Source organism: Buteo buteo, chromosome 11, assembly GCF_964188355.1.
Source record: "Buteo buteo chromosome 11, bButBut1.hap1.1, whole genome shotgun sequence".
Taxonomy (NCBI): domain Eukaryota; kingdom Metazoa; phylum Chordata; class Aves; order Accipitriformes; family Accipitridae; genus Buteo; species Buteo buteo.
The window spans coordinates 6239157-6258784 of NC_134181.1; the positions used below are offsets into that span (position 1 = coordinate 6239157).

The 19628-nt window shown below is 40.4% G+C and overlaps 1 long non-coding RNA gene across 1 annotated transcript in view; it reads left to right on the forward strand.

Moving 5' to 3' along the window:
* LOC142036242 (uncharacterized) overlaps positions 1-19628 on the forward strand; it is a 92196-nt gene that overhangs the window by 14048 nt on the left and 58520 nt on the right. The window contains exon 4 of the long non-coding RNA XR_012652124.1: positions 18401-18525. This is a non-coding gene — a long non-coding RNA (uncharacterized LOC142036242). The remainder of the gene's footprint in view (positions 1-18400; positions 18526-19628) is intronic.

Here is a 19628-nt window from a genome sequence, read left to right on the forward strand (position 1 = left end):
ATGGAGTTTCCTTGGGGGGGGGGGGGGGAAGAGGAGACACTTCAGATTTAAAACATTAAAGTTGCCTGAAGCATAGAGTGAGTGAAATGGTGATAATGTGGAACTCTGGGTTTGACTCTTCAGAGGTGTAAGTGGAGTAAACACTTGCTGTTTCAGCTGTTTATAAAAGCATCCCTGGTTTCTTCATGAATGTTTCCCAAATGCCACAATTCTAATCCCAATTCAGAAAGAATTTAACTGTTTTTCAGAAAGGGATTAGACCTAATGAAAGCTTTTCTGCTGATTTTGATAGGATTTTGAAAAAAACCCCAAAGATAATAAGCTCTAACCACTTTATTTTCTGGTTCGCTCTTGCAGTAGTAACACTGCTCTCCCTAAAAATTGCAGGATGATCTGGGACCTCATCCAACTCATGCTGAAGTCTTTCCACTCAAATAGAATCCTTGGTGAAAAAAATTAGAGGTGATTACTCAGTAAATATAATGCATTGTCTGTTACGCGTCTTTCAGTTTCTCTTGCATTTGTTCCAAAGCCTGGTACAGGATACTTAGGAGAACTGCACAGTATTACAGGCCTTTGTTTGAATTCTATCCTTCTTATTTTGCAGATTTTTTTTTTTAATATAAAAAAAGGAGCAGGAAATTTATGAAAATGCAGGCCATGTCAACATAGTTCAATTTCTCAACTTGTCATCTTGTCTCAGTTCTAACTGGAAGAGCCTGAAGAAGGCCCTATGGCCAACTTGTCAGCTCTAATCTTCCCTTCTACTCCTAGCGGATATTTTATTAACACTTTTTAAGACTGTTTTTTATTTATTTTGCAGTCTACATGCTGAGGCAGCAGCCAGTTTGTTTCTCTTCATCTTTCTCTCTTCTTGCTCTCTGCTGCATGAGAGAGAGGTTGGCTCTTCTGCCATCAGAGTCCACAAATCACAGCAAAACGGATTGTTGCAGTTTTCATAAATGTGGTGTTACTTGAAAATTATAGACTGCAACTGCTTATTGCAGTTCTGTGCAATGGCTGTAAATTGGGCCCTGTATCTTTCTGGTGACAGTCATTCCCGCAACAGGCCTTTTAGGAAATTGGAAGGGAAATTAAACAAGAGCAAGGGGTAGCTTTCCTTTTATCTTTGACATGCCTTCCTGAAATCCTTATCTATCATATTCAGGCAGAAATGTTACTGCAATGGTGGTGGATTTAGATGTTTTCTGTTTCTGAAGCTACAGACTGCTGATCCTGCACACTCTTTGAGGCAGATCTGTTGACAGGGTCTAGATACACATGAAATTTTATGAATGATGGACCAGGATGACATGGCACCAATGGAATGTCTTATTTCTCCATATTCACTGTTCATTCATTTATAAATCAGCTTTCTCAAGCCCATTTAAAAGGACTGAGCAGAACATGCTGTGGCCATAGGTAGGGTATGGTTTGCAGAGAAGATTGAGTGGTCAGTAAAGAAAGGCTACACGGTGACTTCATTTCTCTTGTACAGGAGATAAAGATGAATGAACTGAATGCTCTGTTGTCCCCTTTCTTGGCTATCTGGACCATGGATCCAGGCATGCAGGAGTAAACAAGTTGACCTGCTTGATTGCCCATTCCTTGCATGATGAACATGGAGGCAAGGAGAACGGTGATTGTCTGCTCGTCTTATTCACCAGCCTAATTTCCTGAACGAGTGCATAGGATGGTAGGTAGTGCATAGAAAACTAATAAACTACTACCCGACCTTCCCTTCCCATATGAGGATGGGAACTGCAAATGCAAGGTGCGTTTCTGAGACTTGATGCCTTCTTGAGGTGATGGATCTTACTCACCAGCCTATGTGCTGGGATGTGCCCAGTCCTAATCCAGCCCTGCAGTCCTGGCCTTCCTTCAAGTTCGGTTTGATGGGAAGGGCTCCTCACCTAACCTTACCTTTCTCTTCACCTCAGAACTTGCCTGAAATGAACTCTGTGTTGACACTCACACAGGCAAAAAGCCTCTGTCTGGAAAGGCCTTTTTATATCTGTTCTACAGAAGAAGAACATATGTTAATTCTGGCTATGGCAGATCCTCTAGGCCCACACCTGTGACACACCCAATATAAAGAGACTTTAAACAAGCACTTACCCTTAAGGGTGGGAGGGATGCTCAGTTTTATCACCTTACCACACCCCAGATGCAGTCCTGGTTTCCTCCAGGCCCTGTTAGAGCAACCAGGTTCTTTCCCTGTGTGCGGTAAGTGGCCTCCGTGCTGCGGTTTGTGTCACTTACTGGTCTCTTGCTCCATAATACTCTCTACCGCAAGAAAACAATTGGGTACAAAAGCACCCTCTTGCACAGGTTGGAGAGAATCAGTCAGTGCTCCGAATGTATCAAATGATGGATTTAACACCCTCATGCATCTCAAACCAAACCAGAAACCTGACCTTGAAACACCTGTGCCTCTCCAGCGTTCCTGGTGTTAGCACCAGTGGAACAATGTCTTGTCTAACACACAGCATGACAAACCCTCAGACACGCCTGGTGAGAACTGGCACAGACCCGTGGTTGTACTAACTGCTCTGCCAGGGCAAAGCCTTTCTCACTTGCTATGCCATGTTTAAAGGGGCACGAGCAAATTAAAAGGCACAGTTAAAAGCACTGATTTCCTTATCGTTGCTCTTAGTATTGCTTTTGATTATTCTGAATGATAGATCCCAAGAAACCAGATTGCTTTTGATCTTTAGTACCACATGCTCACTTTTCACAAAGCCCAAACAAGGAGAACCTATAACTCAATTTCACTTTTGTCTGTCCCCTATTTGTTTTCATGTGGGAGCACAGTGCTGCAATGTTCAGGCTGTAGATGATGCCAAGGCAAATTGAAGTCTAAACTGAGAAGCTGCTTTCACTGGAATTTAGAAAAACAAATACAGAAAGCTTTCTGTTGCTCATTTTATTTCATTTTTAATAAATCTGAATTTTGGGTCAACTCAACCTGACAGCGTTTATCTAAATAAAAATGCAACAGTTATGGGAATGAGATCCAAACCTTAAATCAGAGGAGGAGGAGACTAATTTGATTAGTATTTGGCTAGGAAGAAGGAAAGTGTCTAAAGCAAGAGGATTTGAAGGCCTTGCCATGTTCCCACTGAAGTGGGTATAAATTTTATCAGTGCCTTTGAAGAAAGTAGAATCAGACTCTAAATTAGTGATTCTGCACTTTGTAACTCTTACTCAAATCTAGTGCTTCTAGCTAACTTCAGTTTTTAGCTGGAGAGCTAACTGGAGGGGTTATTTGGAGTTGCCTTAAACCTATATGCTGCTAAATGATTTACTGGATATCTAGATACCTATAATCCTGGAATTAGACCTACTGGGATATAAATCCCTGAAGCTCACAAGCAGTTAAATAAGGACTAAAAGGAAAAAGAAAAACCCATCTAATCCTTTCCATGCTAAGGTATATAATAGCACAAAATTGGAAAAATCCATCTTCCACACTGAATAAAGAGTGATTACAAATGAAGGCAAGAACATTATCCAAAAATATTAGGAGCTGGAGAAGTACTATGATCAAATAGAGCAACAAACAATTCCTGAAAGAAGGGGAAACTGCATAAATATTCATGTATGTGTTTTAAAAGGTCTGCACTGACACTAAGTAGAGCTCCTTTTGTACGCACTTTTATCAAAATTCTTAGTGAACTTAATTCCGTACCTTTATTGCAAAGTTTGCCTTTTTCTGCGCTGGGAGAGCATATACAAAGCTCTCATAAGGAGAACGCAACCGTGGGCCGAATGTGCTAAGGCCTGTGAAACTTCTGCCTTATTGTGAGCAAATACGGACTGAATTGCCTGAGATGGAAGTTTAGCGCTTTGCCTCCAAAACCTACTGTGGACTTCAGTGGCCCAGGAACCAAGCCCTGTTAGTATCCTTGTTGCTCTGTGTTTTCTGCTCCAGATGGGTTGATAACAGAGTTCTCATTTTAGACAGCCAGACTCAGGAATGAAGTCCCCAGTTCTGGTTGCATTGTGCAGGAGGTGAACTGACCACATATGCTTTGCAGGGGTAAACACAACTGCGTGTGAGTAATGGAGGGAGAAAGACTGATTTTGAAGGACCTCAGCGTGATTCAGTGCTGATACAAAATACTGCACAGTGCTGAAGAAATGAGGAAAGAAAGCTTAAGCGTATGGAATGGTCCTTTGCACAGCTGTTACTGGAAGGGGGCAAACGATGTTCATTTGATAGAGTGTGTGATGCAGCGTGCACGGCAGTATCTCTTAGAACAAGGGTTATTGTATTCACTGCAGTTATCCTGTGGGAAAGGAAGTAATATGCTTCCATCCTAATTCCTGAAGTGTTCCTGGAAGAGCCAACTGATGAACTGTCTGTGGTACTTCCAGTACCTTGTCTGGTCATTCCGAAATTGATTTCACAAATATTTCATGTGTGTCAGGTGGGCCGATGAGGAAGAGAAGAAATCTAAGAACAATTGATTCTACCCTTGCTCTGCTATATAACCTTATCACCTTAATATTGCAGAAGTCCGGCTGCATCCTGCAGTCCTGATGCTAAGTAATTAGAAGCAATTCCCTCAGTAAGGTGACTTGCGTGTGAATAATGACAAATACTGCAGGATCTGGCCCTGCACCACTACTGCATAAATGTAATTTTGTACAAATAGTCACATTCATGTGCAACCGGTGGATGTATTGCTTTGATCGTTTAACAAAACGAGCAGGGGCAGGTAATTAATTGTGGCTAGGAAGTGTTTGCCCAGTATTCACAAGTAGGAGCGGATCATGGTTATTCTGCCTCTGGGGCTATCTTTGCATAATTTCCTTTGTTTGGTAACACAATGCGCATTCCAGATGCCGGGGGAAGAGTCATATAATCCCTTTATGGTGGAATCTGTGTGTTTACTAATACCTCTGTACAGTTTGTGTGAATGTATTTGCGGCCAGTTTCTGCCCACCGACCTGGGCTGTGTATCCGTGCAGGAGGAGCAGTGGGCACCTGCCCATTTCAGGAGGCAGTAATAAGCCTTGGCCAAATGCGGTATGCTAAAATCATGTGCTTCTCGAACTGCTCCAAATCTCAAGGCAATTTCGTGTGTTTTGCCCTTCAACAGATGATTTATGTTAGTGAGTTGTGGAGTCAGCGTTTCCCTTGATAAATTTTATTCTACAATACACATTATTGAAATGGAGAAGTTGCTGGGTTCACAGACCAGAGTTTCTCACGTACCACGCTGCAAGGTGCGCGTCCTCCTACACTGGCGCCTTAGCCTTATTCATTAGAGACTGGCTATTTGGTGAGCCTGGAGGATATGTAGCAAAGCCACCGCTGACTCCAGCCCTTCTGAAAATTGCTGATAGGTCAAAAGAGCTTTCTTAGAGGTTTTTTTTTCTTGGAGATGCACATTTTAAGTGCTCTTCCAACAAATACCAAAGAGAGCAAAAGCAGATAAATGTTAAGCTTCCTTTGCATTCCACAAGAGGTCCCAGCTGGTCTTTCTCTTCCAGCAACCCTGGGGCAGAAAGCAGTGCTTTTTATTTCCCCTCACAGTATGCAAACCAAAACCTTAATAAGGCTTGACATAGCCATTCTTCTCCATGTGTCGTTCAGGGGGTTTTCCCTAAAAATTGCACTGGATGCAGGGTGGCCTAAGACTTTCTGAGCACTTTGGCTGAAATTCTATTCAAAGTTTTATCACAGGGCTTTGCACGTGGATGAATTTAAACCATAGTTTCTATTTCACCTATATGACTGATTTTTAAGGCCAGCAGGAACCATTATAATCATCTTGGCTGACTCCCATAAGCCAGAAGATTTTACTTAGTGATTCCTGCATTGAGCTTGTGGTAGAGCTCGAACATATAGTTTAGAAATACATTCAACCCTGATTTAAAAACTCAACTGACAGGGAGTTTGCCTTGGATAGTTTGCTACCCATCCTGTCTTGTTCTTGCAGATCAATTATCCGACTTACAGAATTAGGCTGTACAAGGAAGGGAAGCAAAATATAGTGGTGTCTCCCTCCACAACCTCCCATTACCTCAGATGAGACTAAGAATTGCATATATTGGGGTTTATTCTTTACAAATCAGTGCACAAGTATTTTCAGAATTTCAAAGAAATAGCACATTAAAACAAGACACCCTGTGAGCTGGAGCTTTTTCTTTAAAATATTTGTAGTGAAGTTCCTATATGTTATAAACCCTATAATTTTTCTGGCCGTTGAAGTGTTTATTTTTATACTTGGAGGCTCAGTTCTGGGAAATAGTGAAGATGAAAAAACTGATGCTGTTTAGCAAGTCAACACAGAACTAAAAGTTGACAATTTGCTTTCAAAGAAAAAAATGTGTATTGCGTGTGCTGAAAAAGGGTCTTGATCTACGTTGGTTGTGCTGCAGTCAACCTCTGCCTAATTAGACCTGTAGCCTTGTTATCCAGTCAAACCCCTGTGAGCTTGTCCTTCTGAAAATTTGTTGAGTCCATTGCATTCGTTTCTGTGTTGATCAATGGGGTCCCAAAATTCAGACTTCATGCCTCACCTTGCGCTTGTTTTCTCATTATGGGAACACGTGGCATGAGCTGTAGAGCAGTGGTCTCAGCCTTTGCTGACCCCTTGGCAGTAGCGTTTTGGCAAGTCGCAAGCTGAAGGCAACGTCACCTTTTGCCTTCGTTGTTCACTTGGAGCATTGCGGAGGCATTTCCCTTGGTCGCAGGGCGTGCTGAAGGGCTCTCTGGGTAGCATGCTGGCCCCGAGCCATGAGAGCAAGTCTATGCTCTCACTACTAGTCATCTTTCAACTGTACAAACAGGGGGCAGGGTACCAAAAAGTTATGTAACGTTAGAGAAGTTCAGGTTAAGGTCCTGTGATAAGGAAATAAAGGTTGGCCGTAGCAGCAATCGTTCTCTTAGTTGTTTGCTGTTTTGGGTTTTTTTGGTTTTTTTTCTTACTCTGTAAGTATCTTATCAAAGTTCAGGAGGGAAGCCTATACTAACAAGCATGGGGAAGGAGACCTTATCAGCTGGAGCCTAAGTTAATATTTGCCCATTTATTTAAGACTTTGCTTGTGGATAAGAAGAATAATTGCATCAATAGTAATTGATTAGCCGTTAATATCTGTAACAGCTGTTAAGCCACTGTGAACTTGTAAATGGGATAACTGGTATAAAACTGGCCGAGTGCCATTTGACTTCAACAAAGCTTAAAGAACCACCAGGAGGTGGTCAGGAGCACGAGAGTGGTGTTCTGCAGGTGCTGCTACTGCATCTGTACAACGTGCGGAGCCCTTAAAATGGAAGCCAAGTAGCAAGTGGTTTCCTAAATTTCTCCTCTGTCAAATCATAGAGATCATAGAAAATTTCTGATTACAGGAAATGTTCTGAAGAAAATTACCAGCCTCATTTTTGACTGGATCAGTTGTAATGATTTCTCTGGGAATTTTAAGCCTCTCCTCTAACTTTTTACTCCAGTTTTTACTAAATGAAAACTTCTTTCCTTCTGAAAAATCAACATCTTTGGACTAGCCAAACTTGAATTGAATTCAAGTGTCTTGGTGTTTCATTGGCAAGAAATAAAAGAAAAAAAATTGCTATCCTTTTTAGGTCTATCGATCACCTAAACATCCAATATTTCAATATTTAGCTGATATTGGGACTATAATGTTTCTGTGTCTTTAATAAGGAGCAGTGTACATATTATGCAGGGTGCTTGCCTTTCAAATGTTGCCATTTACTAATACAGTTGTTCTCTATGCTTACATTAGAGAATATCTGAATCACCACATGATGCTAATTCATTTTTAATGATATGTAAATGTCACTATAGTACATACATCCATATGTATGCAAAGAAGTCTGTAGGACAGAAAAACATATTAACCATAGCTGACTGGTAAAAGTGAGAGAAAGTGGAAATAAGAAACCAGATGGAAAAAACCCTCTCCCCTGCATTTAATTTCAGGATTGATGTATGTCTTAGGTTATGTAGGAACCAGATTTCATTGCCTCTGAAAATGTTCACTGCTGGCAATAGATAGCCCTATCCTCAAGTTCCACAACAAAAGTCCTATTGACACTACTGGGAATGTGATTCTACCCGGTGTGCGTTGGTCTGCGAGATACACAGTGCAGCTCTTCTGCAGGTGTGATTCTCTCCAACCCATTCAAATGACAATAAGTGAGAACTTTCTCAAGGCTCCAATTATTTCCATCTGGTAAAGGAAGGATGCACTTGACACAGGTGTCTACTGGCCTTTTCAACTCTAAATGGCCAATCTCCAACTGGCTCACTGGTGAGACTATTCACACAGGAAGGGGAAACATCCCTGTGTGCACACTTCCTTTCACAGCTAATCCTCATGCCACGAAGAACCTGTCTGAGATATTTCAACATGCTTCAGATTCAGTTGTTTATCTAGAGAAAAAGTTTCATGTAGATATTTGCTGCCCATTTTATCTTAAACGGCCTGGAAGAGGCGGCTATTGTTTGCACTAAGCTCTGAAATCAGTAGTCCCAGAGCAATGTCCTCTATTTTTTAATTTTAAGCTGAAAAAAACCCCAGCATGCTCTAGCTTTGCTTCTCAGTTTTTGCCCTTTCATTTATTTTTTTCCTAACAGGGACAAGCCTTAAGCACAGGTGGCTGCTGTGGTTCATTTCTGCTGATAGCTATTGACCTGCCAACTGGCTATTCTCTTGGTAATAGTAAACAGGTTCCTAATGGTTAAACTTCCTTCCATTTAAATTCTGTAGTCCAAAAATAATCTAGTATTTTATTAGCCAGGGAACATATTATTAAACACATACATCATTCTTACCAGACTGTACCTCTGTAAACCTAAGTAGTTTTAAGTCAATATTTTAAGTTTTGTTGTTTTTTTCTTTTAAAAATTTTGGGAGAGGACTCCAAACAATGGAAATTAAAAAGGGAATTGAGTGATTGGTATGTAAGTAGGAGGCCTGGGAGCTAGAAGCTATATACAATTTTGACAGTGTGTTTGAAACTACATGAGAAAGAGTATCTGACAAGTAGCAGACTGCTTGCTGGTTATGATAGACTCAGAAGTCAATAGTTGATTTCAAGGGGTATATTTCTCTGGATTATCTTGGTTTATAAGAGTTATGACACCTAGCTTTTTTCATTTTTTGCTATTTACATTACTTGTTTAAATTGTAAAAATTCATCATACTTTCTCAGCTATTAAAAGAAAGGCAAGATCTTCCTGGCATCAGCTAGATGACCCCTTGAGTTAACTGATAATGAAAGTATCAGAGCTTTCATATGTTAATGTGATCTGGGCAAGACCCCTTCTGGTACAGCCAAACCATATGGAATTTATATCTCAGTCGGTACGTGGGAAAACGACGTTATTTACTCCAGGATATGGTAATGCTCTCATTGACTTTCAGAATCTTCGTGAATGAGTGTTAATGCTCGCGGAGTTGACAGACTGCTATCACAGGCTCGGCCGAAGTACAATCCAGCAGGCTCTGGTCAAGCTCTTGCACACGCTGCTCTGCCAGAGGACTTCAGCCTTCACCTACAACACCCTTGTTTTTCCATTACTAAGACTTTCCTAAACATACAGAGCCAAAGAGACATATTAAAACATGCATGCATGCCAGAAGGCACAGTATGTCTCTGTGACCAGGAAGCACAGTTGTTATTTAACAATGGGTAGAGCTATCCACGTTTGTTTTTCATCTGAGTTAATCTTAGCCACCTCAGTTAATATCATTTAGGTCACCTAATGCATTATTTAAGTGAACTGTAGCTGGCCAGTGTGTCCAAATTTCCTTTTCCCACAATAATGGGAAAAGACAGCTTTACTTTTCCTCTCGTTGCCTCATTTGGATGTCACACAGGTACAGTCCTGTCCTGTTGTGCTCTTTTAGAAAGGTCTGCGGGTTCAGCATTGGTGGCCCCACTCATCCGGGCATCCCCTCGCATGGCTAAAAATCCATGTGTTATTACCATCAGTAACTTTTACCAGCAACATGGCTGCTGCTTCTCTTCAGTGAAAAAGTCATTCCCTTTGTTTTTCAAAATATGTCCCTACTCTGCCTTGAGGGAGACGTATTCTTCTACCTTTCTAGCTAACAAAAAAAAAAAAAAAAAGATTTTCTGGATTTTTCAGTTCTTGAAACAATCCCTGGCCACAAGTGAGTAGTCTCTTGTTTCTCAATGGAGAGAGTGGCTCAAAGGGAGGTAGTGAACTAAATGGCATGAAGATAAGTGGCCTGATCTAGAAATGAGGTCTGGGCCAAAATGTGGTTGTGGTTTGTTTTTTTTCTTTGGTACATTTTAGTGACAAAAGGCTGCTTATTCTAAAATCTTTCTTTTTTCTGAAAAATTATAATGTGTTTGGAAATTTCCTTTGTTCTTTTTCAAGAGGTGTTTTTCAAAATCCAAATTTTTTAGTAATTTGTGATATATATTCCCCCTCAAGCCATATAAAATTTAAAAAGTATATTTCTGTTTTTTTTAGCATAAATTCCAACTTTTCAGTCCACATGAGCCCCTCTTGTGAATAATGAAAGCCAAACCCAATGGGGAGAAGTGGAGGAGAGAGAAAACGTGGAAATAATTGGTTCAGGGATGGTAGAAGAGCGCCAGAGAAGGGACTACTCCAGAAAGCTTATTCTTGCCACGTGTCCCTATAGCAGGGCTCTTCCTCCTGAAGCTATCCATCGGATAGCGCTGGTTTTCACTGCTTCTCTTGCAGAGGTCATGCTGGCAGGGTCCCTCACAGCTGACTTGAGGAAAGTAAACGCAGCATTGAGTTGCATGGCTTCCACCTTAAAACTCTGCATGGAATTTGGGAGCTCTGTGGGGCACCCAGTGCTGCTCGTTAGCCTGTCCTTACATCTCAGCAGCAGCCTGGCCAAACCTCTGCTCTTCGTGCCTCTGCTATGCCCCAAACACCACAGGCACAAATAATTTTGGATAAGTCTGTACTGAAGTTTGATTTAATAAATCCCTCTAATAAGTGCAACAAAGGAACAAAAAAGATCCCTTTGGTGGCTGAGCCAGCTTAAATGAGCAGAATGCTTTATAACTAACAATCCAGTGGTTCACTTCACATGCTTGGCTTTATAAAGAGCAAAGTGAAAAATACTTATAAAGCATTTGGAGAAATCTTTGTTTTAAAGGAGTATAGAGATGCTGCTATAGGCACTGACCACCACCAATGATCATAAGGCCATACAGCTCTAGGTCATTCTCACAAAATGGTTGCCAATATTTTCCCAGCAAACTCTCTATCGATCGCATAAATACAGTACAGTACCCATGAGGTAGTGTTGACCTGTCACATAGTAAAGATGTGGCAAGCCCCATAATTCATTACCAGTTGGAAATAGAACATCATTGGAGAGATAAGGATAACAATGACTTTCCATCCAATGATAAATTACTAGCAGCTGCATTATTTTCCCTCACTTATATATGGCTCTCTTTATTGAATTTAGCTTGAGATAAATAAATGATCTGCCAGGAGCCTGGTTAATATTACTTCTCTGGGACCCATTTCAGGCCCAACTAGGCTTTTGCTGATAATATCTTTAAGCTTTTCAGTAGGGAGAGACATAACATTTGTTTCTGACAAGAACCCTATGTCGCCTTATCTGTTTCATTTGAGAGGCCGTCGACCTCAGCTTCTTTAGTTAAAATGAGAGCTTTACTGTAGAGGCTAAGTTCTTGAACTTGACTCTCTTCTTACAATGAGATTATATGTCCTGGCTGTAAATTTGAAGCCACACATGATATACAGTTATTCTTAGAATTTCCTGTTGATCACAGGGTGGTATTGATTGCCCCTGCTTTTGAATCTTTCTCCTATTGGTTTGAAAAGGAATTCCATCTTTTTTATATTATTATTTTTCACCCTGTGATAATCTGCAAGCTTGTCAATGCACATTTATATTTAACTTCATGCGTTTGTTCCATTTGAAAATGACAGTGTTTTTTCACAACCTCTCCCTCCTCCTTCCACCTTAGGAAAGGCAGCTTAACAAACACATATCCACTTGGTTAAAAAATAAAAAGGCCAGTCTGAGAACAAAAGATTAACTCTTTCTGTGAATGAGGATGCCAAGGAAGGCACTTGAACTCTCGAAATTCTTTTTATTACCATTAATAATTTACGTACTGCTTCAGTGATTCTGGCCTTTGCAGATATTGTTGAAAGAGACGAGGCAGGCAGGGGATGGAGCAGAGGTGTGAGGCGGTAGGCGTAATCAGCCTTTGCTGCGCTCCTCCAGTAACTGTTTGGATGCTTCGACTGTGGTATTTTTGTTATTTCTGGGAAGCTCTATCATCAGGTTATAGATTAATATCAGACAGTTGCCATTTTTCATGCAGTGTGAATTAGAGGAAATTAAACCCAACCACTTCTGATAAATCCTCTCTTAAATAAACTAGTTGGTGGTGTTAAATATAAGTCCAGCCACAGTTTGTTTCACATTATGGAGAACAAAGAACAAGTTCTGTCTATTTTAACACTCCATCATCATTATTGTTATTTATACTATAGTAATGCCTAAAGGCTCCAGCTGAGTTTGGAGCCCCCATCTGCTAAATGCATAATCAGGCTTGCCTTGAAGAGTTTGCAGTTTGCAATAGGAATAAGACAGAAAGAAAAGGGAAAGAACTACTATACCTTCCTGTCCCCTTTACTTTACAGTTAGGAAACTGAGGCACAAAAGAAGGGAAGCAGTTTGCTCAAGGCAGTAAGGAAAATCTTTGGCAAGGTTGGCAACTCCCAAGAGATCATCTGAGATTCTGCCGAGTGCCTTGATGTAAGATCATTTTCTACAGGTTTTTTTGGGGGGTCACCTGTCTCCTTTATGCTTTCCCACTAGGCAAAAGTTAGAAGATAAAATGGGAATATGACAATAAATCTCTTTTATCTGATGGTAGAAGAATTCGTGGTTAGGAAAAAAGGCACACCCTAAATAGCATCTTGCATAGATTTGTGTAAGAGAAGATATAATCTGTGTGCATATTAATTTTAATTTGAAAGATGTCTTGTCTTGAAATGAAATAAGGAAAATTTGCCTTTTTAGATAATAGGAGTAGTTTTGGCATGTACCGGCCATTTCCCATGTCAAATCAGAAGATAAAAAATCTTGCACAATGCTCCTAAAAGGCAGAAAGATTAATATTTATTAAATCAGAAAAATAGGATAGTCATGTGACACACAATCTGTGTCAGCTGGAACCATTTCGTGTTTATCTTAAGAGATTGACAGGATCTTCTCACCAATAATTATTAGTTAAACTCTTCAGAAATTAATTTCACATACAATCACAAACACAGCCAGCAGGGAAAAAAAAAAAGGATGGCGGATATCAAATAAATTATTTGCTGCCAATGAATGATAATGCATTTTCCATTTCTGCTGTGCTGCCATTCTAATGTTTCCCTGACTACCCTGAAAGTATCAGGATGAGATTCACACACTCGCACAAAGCCCAATTAAAGAGGCTTCATGCAGAGCTTTCCACAGAAGACTGAATTAACTCTTGTGCCCTTGTGTATACATGATGTGTGAGCAAAGGGAGGGGAGGAGGACTGCAGCAGGATGCTGGTGTTGTAGTAGTCCCCGGAGCAAGCTGGGACAACGTTTCCAAGGGTTTCTGACCATAGATTCCAGTAGCTTTGTCACCAGATTACTTTCCTCACCAGATCTTCTATGCGATGTCCTCTTTGGGCCTGGAAGTGTACGGATTGCTTCTTGGAGGGTTGAAGTCATCAGACACCCCTCGCTTCTCGTCCGTCTGTGTCATTGCAGTAGGAAATGGCAATACGTATCACTGGAAAAGTTTACTCTGGTGAATCATTCTTACGAAGATCCCTGTGCAGTGGTGGGTGAATGCAGCCTCTCCATTTTGTGAGCCTGGAAACCAGAATGCTGAAGTGACTTGACCAACATCTAGGGAGGCTCAGCTGGGAATAAAACCCTTTTGGACTTAATAGAACATCCTTTCTTGCTAAGAAGCGACTGCTTTTTCCTATAGTACGGGCTAGTGACTTTGTATTACCAGTCATGTGGCATTCATCTGTTACTCTGTGCTTTTTTCACTCTGCCATGGAGGACTCTTGATCCATATTGCCTTTTCCACAGAACTGTTTTTTCTGCACAAACCGTGTCTGCTACACAAAGTGGTTTCTTCATCTACTGTGAGGCTACCAGGGAATTTAATCTTTGTTACGGCATTGCTGTCAGTGGGTCTTTGACAAGGATCTTTTGCAAACTTTGGCAGAGGAAGCGTAGCTTCTGTATCTACCTCTAAATCTAGTTTAGTTCAGTTGAACCACAGACTTCTTGTTTTTTGACACTTAGTCAGCCTCAACTCTGTCCACCTGTGTGTAGGAGCACTGCAGTAACTTCCCTGCTAGTCATCAGATGTCATCGTTGCAGGCAATTAGACCCACACTTAGGCTTTGCTGATGATTATTATCCCTCCTGCTGGAGTCACCACCTTTACAGCTGATTTACAGTAACAGATCACACCAGTGCTCTGCAGTTCTCTTCAGTATAAGGTTTGCAGATTTAACCTGTCTTCTGCAGTGGTGGTTCAAGAAGAGCGGCGTGGTGTTAGTCATTTGGAGCGTTATTCACAGGGGCCTGGGCCAAGGCCAACAACTCAATTCACGTTATTGGCTGAGCAAGAAAAAATGGCACCGATGTTGACCTTGTCATAAATTTGCAGCCCCTGTCCCTATGCCACCAGCCGTCCAGACCAGCCTTTTAAAGACCGATTGCGTCTGCATTCTGGTTGCTGAAATTGTTTGGGGTTTTGTTATTTCAACTCTGTGGTCTCAGAGGAGCAGATTCCTCAAGAATTTTACTTTCTCATCAGCCAAAGGCGCCACTCTGTGCTGTGCACTAACGAGGCTGGAGAACAAGGCTGTCTTTAAATGAAAAAGCCCTGCCTTTTCCTCCTCGCATTCGTACAAGTTAAACATGACTTCTTGCTTCTGTCATTCATCCTATTAAGAAAACCCCAGACTGCCAAGTGCAACCTCATTTGCCAGTTTCCAGGGGATGGCAAGCATTTATACCTGAATCATAAACCCCGAAGGAAGGGCCTTATCTGATGTGGTACACCAGGCTTAATGGGCTGGTATATGCAGCTGCATCACCTTGGGTAAGAGCTTCAACAGAGTCTCTTATAAATAGCATGCCTGATGTTACATGCATTATGCCGAAGGACACAGGTGTTTATATTTACAGACTTGGTACTTAACTGCTTTAAGTGGTTCTTTGGTGGTAGGATCTAATTGAGCAATATTCCAAACTGGTTTGATTCAGTTTGAAATTCCAGCTCTGCAGCAAGATTTTGGATCAAATGTGGTTTGACCAGTTGTCGTTCTCTCTCAGCCTGACTTGTAGGATGGAGATGCATTAATGTGTTGATGACGTAAGAGTGAAGGAAGACTTTTTTCACTTGTAGCCATTACTGCTGAACAAGTTGTTCTGATGATTTACCCAGAAAGCCCTCAGTGTCCTTATAAATGTAAAATTTCCTTTTTTTTTTCTCCTTGAGCAGATGGAAGACTTAGATGGAAAGGAATAAAAACATAATTTGCCAGAGCCCTCAATTAATCATAATCAAGTTTGTGCATGTAATACTCTACAAGGGTAACAACAATGAAACGCAGGGAGAAAAGGATGCTTTCCTCAGGCAATTCTGAAGACATAAAAGCAATAAAGAAGCATACTTCAAAATAATGTGGAGATATATGACTGCACTAAATAAAAATGCTTCTTTAACGTACTGTAAAAATAAAGATGTTTAGTTAGATTTATCATTCTTGTTACAAACGCAAATTCATCCCCTGGACTACGCCATTGGCTCCGAAAGCATCTAAGGGATGGTTGGGGTCCACTATTTTCTGTAATTACTTCAACATTGTTTCGTTTGTTAAAGAGCTAACTAGATTATTCCTTCTTTTTACTCCAAGGTGATATATGGGACACGTTGATCCTGCAGATACAGATTTTTGTCTTTTACATTATATTTAAGCCATCATTTAATTGGGTATAGTGAGAGGAATGGTTTGCTTATTAGTTTGCATGAGTCACATCCAAACCTGCGAAAATACCTTTTTTAAACTAGTTTTGCAAATAGCAACACATGTTAATTGAAAGCAACCCCACTCCCCAAATCCTTACTTGATTGACTTGGGAACATTCAAAACCAGTGAGATTCATTTCTGCAGCCTCATTCAACCATTGCAATGAGCAAATGAAACAATTGTTTTATTTGTAAGAGGAGATTATCCCTTGAAGGCAGATAGAAGGATACTGCCTACAGAACCCCATTTGCAGGCACAAAGAGCGCTTAGTCAATTTTTGGCAGTGATACTGAAGCTATTAGTTTTGGATATGAGTTCACTGATGTTCAGTGCTGTAGATTTCCAGTTAGTTCATGAAGGGCCTTTAAAATTACACACAGAGCTTCATTAATTGCCTCAGAAAAGAAGCAACAAATATCAGGCCCTTAAAGTGTATGTGCACAGAATGGCCATTGATTTCAGTGAATATTCCCCACTGGAGGACTGATCCTACATCCTGGGAAGGCAGTCACAGTTTTTCCAGTAGTTGCAGCAGGCACTGCCTCGAAGTCCAAGGGCTTTTGCAGGATCAGGCCCCATTAGCTGCTATCTGGCTATCTATCTATCTAATTATCTATATACATGGTTTATATACGCATACACACACATATAATCCTGATTCAGTGGGTTAAATGTGTGACAGCTATTGTTTTAACTCAAATTGGAGACCAATACAAGATGCCAAAGACATGGTCTTTCAAAAGAAAGAAATAGAAATCCAGCTTTGTGGTCTTGAAGGGTTTTTTTGTCCTTTCTCCATTTGATAGACTAGTGCCTGAACATTTGTTCTACAACTAACTATCCATAAAGGAGAATTTCCAGTGCCTTCCTTGCAAACAGCACAACCCCATGTGATCCCTGATCACAACAAATTGATTTATTTAAATAAAAATAATGATCTTCTTTCCTTTCTCCAGCCCCAGCAGCAAAATCCCATGTAACCCTGATCAGCAAATTGATATACTTATCTTCTTTTGCCCTCCTTTCTCGAACCCAAACAATACCACCCTGATCCCCAAGTAATAAGAAAATGATTTATGCAAACAAAAATAATTATCTTTCTTTGCTCTCCACCCTCTAACTGTATAATCTCAGCAGCTCCTTGTTTAACAAATTGATTTATTTAAATTAAACAAATGGTGATCTCCTTTTGACCTCTATAGAGCACCTCTGTGGCAGACTCCTACCACTGCCACCACCTTACCCATATGCTTAGAAGGATGTATTTTAAAATATAACAGCATTTCTAACTAACCTTGATACTTTGTGATTACTTTAATCAAAGCTCAGGGAAGCTCTGTTACTGTGCCATGATATTAGGACACGTCTCTGAAAAATAATAAAAGTAAGTTAAATGTACCTTCCTCCATATTTTATGTGGCAGGGATAGTTATTCATTGAATTTCCCAGGAGGAACCCTACAGAGGGTGGCTGTATACAGTTTATCTATACCCATCTCTCCCACTGTGCCTCCCATAAGGTTCTTTGCAGACAGATCTTTAAAGCAAATATGTGCGACACCACCTCACCTAAAACACTGACAGAGCCATCTAGTGCCAGCCTGCTCCGTGACAAACACCGGCAACAGCTGATGGATGAGATCATGAACTCCAAGGGTTTCATCCATTATGTTTTAAGAATCTGTCAAACCACAATTTGTATTGTAAGGACTCTGGGCCTGTCACTGGCAAAACTTTCATAGGCAAGAAGAGAGGCAGAGTCCTGCTTAAGAACCGTAGATGTGGTCTTTTTGTAAAAACATTCGGCGTTAGATAGTCCTGACAGTATATAAACACATATATACGTATATGTATGTGTGTATTTTTTACTGTGCTGGTTTTATTTAAGATTGTATTTTCTGTGCTGTCCAACCAGTATCTCTGTTTTGTGCAGCTGCTACTTAAACAGTCATTTTGGCATTATAGAGAATTACATAATTATATGTGCCATAAGCAAAAGTGCAAATAGTCCCACTTAACACCTAATCATATGATAACTGTTGTGAAATGCTGGCGAAGGAGCCAATAGATATGACTGTTACTTTGCTATTAGCTCTGGTTCGTTGGAGGCGAGTATGGACTGCAGCTGGAATTTGGCATAGATGGAAGAGGGATTAAGTGATGGTGGGAGCCTGAGTCTATTGTACATAGAAACATTCTTTCCTCGACCAGTTTCTGTGGTGTGTAATGCTCTGAGCAGGACATTGGTGTTAACCAGTCTTCCAGATTTTGAAATATTTTGGGTTTTTGCAGTTCATTCACACTATGTGTCTGCTTTGGTTTCAGACCCACTTGTGTTCTCCAACAGAAGACAGTGACGTGACACAAATGGTGGCACAAGGCTCTTACTGTTACATTCAATAATTGATTCTCCTGGATGGATTGTGACTCCCCAAAGGTTGCAAAAAGAGGTAAGAATGATTGTACTGCATAAAAAATGGTAGTTCCTTCCCAAGCCAGAAAGTTTTCATTCCCTTGAATCCTTCCTCTTCAAGGTCTAGCACTCTTTGTGACTCTCTGGAAATGCATGGGAAAATAATTTAAAAGATTGTTTTATTAACAAATAATTTCTTTTTCAGTAATTTTAAGTGGTTTTTGTAATGTTGAACACTGAATTAGGAATCACCATGTCAAAAACCTGGTCATGTCTATTTATATGATTGCCACAAACTCTCCATAGGAAATCCAAATGAAAGAGGAGAACATTGCAAAAACTACTCAAGAAGTTGCAAAGTAGAAATATAGATACCTCTGAAGCTTCTCAAATCCCATCTTTTTTTTTTTTTTTCTATTTTAAATATATTTTTTGTTATTCCAAAAGCCAAATAATTGAGGTTTTTGCATCTGAACACCATTGGAGATGTAGTCTCAAAATATACTTGGATATTTGTTTCAGATTATTCAATTTCATGGAGCTTTGGGCTCTGATCCTCACCTTGCATTACCTTTACTCCTGACTTGCAAAAGTAAAAGTGAGATGAGACTCAGACTATAAGATTGTGCAAAAATGTTCCCATGACAAAAAAAAAATCTCGTTCTGAAATTATACATGGACGATTATAGCTGCAGCCTTTTAAACAATTTGGCCCTCTCTATTGGCTTGCCAGAGAGGCAAGTATTTCTGCAGATGGCTTGGAATTAGTAGAACATGAAATAATGTCAATGGTACTGGTAAGAGGATTAAACATCAGTTCTGATGTTATTGAACGGTTTGCAGAGACCATATTAAACAGCCACATCAGTCCACAGGTCAGCTCTGCAGTTCTTCTGCTAAGCAAACACAGATGTAGAGTTCCCTTTCATGGTCATCATTTCATGCCTTTGATACATGTTATGCTCTTGGGACTCGGTGGCATATTTACAGCCTGAACATTAAAGATTCCATTTTTTAGATCATTAGTGGACACTGACGTCTAAATTGGTAGTTAAAGGAAAAAGCAGGAACTCAGAACATTGGGGATGGACTCCAGTGCAATACAAACATATAAGTGAAAAATTAAGCTGCTAGAAAGTT